Source organism: Diuraphis noxia, unplaced genomic scaffold, assembly GCF_037042655.1.
Source record: "Diuraphis noxia isolate RWA-SAM2 unplaced genomic scaffold, SU_Dnox_SAM2 contig0001, whole genome shotgun sequence".
In the NCBI taxonomy this organism is placed as follows: Eukaryota; Metazoa; Arthropoda; class Insecta; order Hemiptera; family Aphididae; genus Diuraphis; species Diuraphis noxia.
The window spans coordinates 2,543,498-2,547,471 of NW_028301711.1; the positions used below are offsets into that span (position 1 = coordinate 2,543,498).

The 3,974-nt window shown below is 31.6% G+C and overlaps 1 pseudogene; it reads left to right on the forward strand.

Annotated features, from left to right (window-relative positions):
• The first annotated feature begins 1,666 nt into the window (after positions 1-1,666).
• Positions 1,667-3,474, forward strand: LOC149059308 (uncharacterized; annotated as a pseudogene).
• The last annotated feature ends 500 nt before the right edge of the window (positions 3,475-3,974 follow it).

Consider the following 3,974-nt stretch of genomic DNA (forward strand, 5'->3'; position numbering starts at 1 on the left):
CATGATGGTTTATTGAATTTAAGACATATAATAATAATCTTTACATCCGAACCGCGTGGCTGGCTTAAAGAAGCGGCCACGGCGGGCGGTATCAGGCCTTTAGAGGCGCGACAGATAATATTACAACATTTGGTAATTTATTTACAAACAATAAATGTAATATAAGCGGGGGATGAGGTTATACTAACTTCCTCACGGTCTCTAACAAGTCGTGAGTTTATGGTAGTACAACTCGTAGTGACACATATGCAGGCACACTAGGGGAATGGTTGATGGCTCTGAAAAGAGCCCTTTTAGTCAGTCGCAAAAATCAACCGTGAGCAGAACTGTGTGTAGGGCCGCTGGTATTTGTATACGTCGTACAATGAATATACACGATGTACACACGTCGGGAACGTCAACTGTCATCCCGTGATGGTAACGTCGGTTGCCGCCTCGTTTCGACGAGTGTTTTCGCTGCAGACTCGTCGGTTGCCGCCTCGTTTTGACGAGTGTCTTCGCTGCGGTATCGTTGGTTGCCGCCTCGTTTTGACGAGTGTCTTCGCTGCCGTAACGTCGATTGCCGCCTCGTTTTGACGAGTGTCTTCGCTGCGGTATTGTCGGTTGCCACCTCGTTTTGACGAGTGTCTTCGCTGCGGTATCGTCGGTTGTCGTCTTGTTTCAGGTAGATGTTGACGGTAGTGTTGTTGACGGACGAATGATGGCGTTTCGTAAATGTGACCGGCTTATATACTGTGCCCCGTACCGACTCGTAAACCACAGGTGTGCCGCCGTGCGTAACTGTGTTTCCCGTCGGTACGGTTTGCCTCGCTATTCGTACAATTTTGGGGTTTTGATTCTGGTAATATTATTTTTTATTTCGTTACGGTCTCCTCTATCCATAGCCGTGTTTGTTATGAATGTAAACTGACCAGAAGGTTTTTTAATTCGCCACTTAACTCTTACGGTGGTGTCGTTTGTGCGTGCTGTGTTGTGATTGGTGGTCCTGAGAAGGACCGTTTTATGTGGTTATAGGAACTCCGTTACAATAGATATTATTAGATAAAATTATGTTACAGCCATAATTGCATTTAACAATTATATTGTCATTTGATATTTGGTTATTATTAAATGCATTAAAATTTAATAATTAAGTATGCTTAATAAATATATTATCAAAATAATATATTATTTATAATAAATTACGATTTTGTCCCTATAAGATAATATAAATTATAATATTATAATAATATCATTGTAACAATTAACAACCAATATTCAATATCCTACGCGCGTTATCGAATACATTAATTTACTGACCTGCAGTACTTCAGAGTACACCATCGAATGCAAGCCTTCGAGATAGAAGAAACGATTTTGTTGTACGCTATATACAGTGTTTCGACAATATTTTAATTTCCGTGTTTTTTTTAATAGTTTTTGAATTTTTTTTATAGAAAAACATATAACGCCATTCTACTACGTTAAGTCAAAAGATCTACGAACTTTGGTATTAGACGTTTGACTTTCGTCAAGCGAAATTCAAACATAGAAACAGGTAAGAAAATTGATTTTATTTACAAAGCTTTTTTTTTAATTCAATTTTTAATTTACTTTTAGTACTTCAATCAAAGTTGAGCACTCTTATAAAATTGGACACCGAAGATAAAAAGAAAAAAAAGTTAATATGGACGCTGAGAAGATCATTTATCAAATACTGCTGTTATTATTTTCCATACAAATGACGACCACGACGTTTGGTAATGAAGAAGGCTTGTTTGAATTGACATCAACCAGTGATAGCCCGGGTTTGCAATACGAACTCATAGGTAATGGTAGAGCTTGCAGAAGTAGTTGGACAATAAATACATATATGGATTTAAAATTTTTAAATAGCAGTCTTAGAAATATTAGGCAAATGATAAAATCAATTGAACTAATTGCGTTCAAAGAAATTTCTATAACTTTGTATCAGTTAAAAAAAACATGCGAATAAATTGGAAAACGAGATAGGTTTAATTGTACAAATGGGTAGACAGAACAAAAAGATGAAGCGATCTATTGAGTTGGGGGGTACGGTATTAAAATGGATGTATGGAATAGCTGATGCTGACGATGTACGAAAATATGATAGTTCGATCAATAAATTAGAAAACGATCAGAAAGATATTATGCGTATTGTTCATGATCAGATATCTATATTAAAAAGCACGATAATTAATTTTAACGATTCGGTTACATCATTTAATGAAAATAAGAAATTATTTGATGCAAATATGAAAGAAGGTGAGACAAAATTTAACGAAATGATTATTAAGATATCTAACGAAGACAGAAAAATTATTATTCTGAGTTCGATAAGTCATATAGAACACACTATATTTGAATTGGACATATTTATAAGTAGGTTGCAAAGAGTAATTTCTAACGTTCAGAATAATATAGTAGATGCGTTTATAATAACACCTGACCAATTGCTATCGGACATAAAAAATATAGAGACTATTCTCCCGGATGATTTGAAAATCCCTGTTAAATTTGATGAGGATAATATTCAAGAAATATTCAAAATATTAAGTATTGAAATGCACACAGTAAATGACAGATTTATTTTTTTTTTTAAATTTCCACTGTGCCTTATAGAAAATTTCAACGTTTATTACATATTACCGATTTACATTCCAATTAATGAACATAGTCAATTTCTCCATATGACTAAAAATTCTATGTATTTGTTAATGGACAAAATAATGACCAAATATTTTATTTGGTCAGATTTAAATAACTGTAAAGTGTAAAGTAGTGGCGAAAATATTTGTTTGTGGATTTAATGAAATTATACATAATTGTGACTCGGACCCCACATGTGTAACAGAATTATTAAAAAATGCTGTAACTAAACCACCTCAATGTGATACTTATATCTCTGATTTCAAAACAGAAATGTGGTATCCCTCATATTTCAAAAATCATTGGTTTTTTGTATGTGATAAACCCACTACAATAACTATAATTTGTAGTAAACAGTCTTTCACGCAAAAAATTAAAGTCAAAAGTTCTGGAAAGTTATTCTTGAAGTCTGGGTGTATTGCTTACACCTCGAAAGGTGTACTACAAACTGAACAAAAATTAAACCAAACATATTTCTCAGTTATAGTAGACTTATCTCTTATGAATGATTCATGCTGTAATGTTTTCAACTTTTCAAATCAGCCCTATCCTAAACCTATTCACTTCGATGAAATAAAAAATATTAAATTTAATAAAGAAGCGTTTAATAAAATAAACATCCAATTAGACCAACAAGATATGTTACTAAATTCACTTACTGTAAATAAAACGTATGAATTTATATACACGAACAAATATTTAGTTGTCGTAATAATAGTATTTTTAATATATTTTATAGCAACATTTTATTTAAGTAGGAAAGCAAAAAAATCAGCTATAAAAAACATTAATTTAAATTATAATCCTGTAAGTTCTAAAAATTAATTTATTGAAAGATCTTAGTACGTATTTATATACCTAATTGTATGTATTATTATATTATATAATTGTCAAATACCATTCACAACATTTATATATTTTTTTCGGAAGTCAATATACATATAATATAAGTATAGTAGGTACTAACAAATATTTTATTTTTCAATTAAAACGTATTTTGCATAAGGCATGGTTAATCAATTTTTCGAAAACCATTGCATGTAGTTATCATAATTCATAATATCTTATATATTATTATCATAGATATACATATATACCTGGTTTGAGGATAAATCGTTATCATTACGCGATTTCATAAAAATTTAAAACTCAAACGCTCAAAACATTTTTCCTATAGTCATTATAGGCTTCAAATTTTCTCTATAGCTATTTGAAGCAAAACTTATGGAAAACTTAGTGTTAAATTTTATAACCTTAGATATAAATACAAACAATATTATGAATTTTGAACTACAAAATAATTTGCAAATATTCATGGTTTTGAC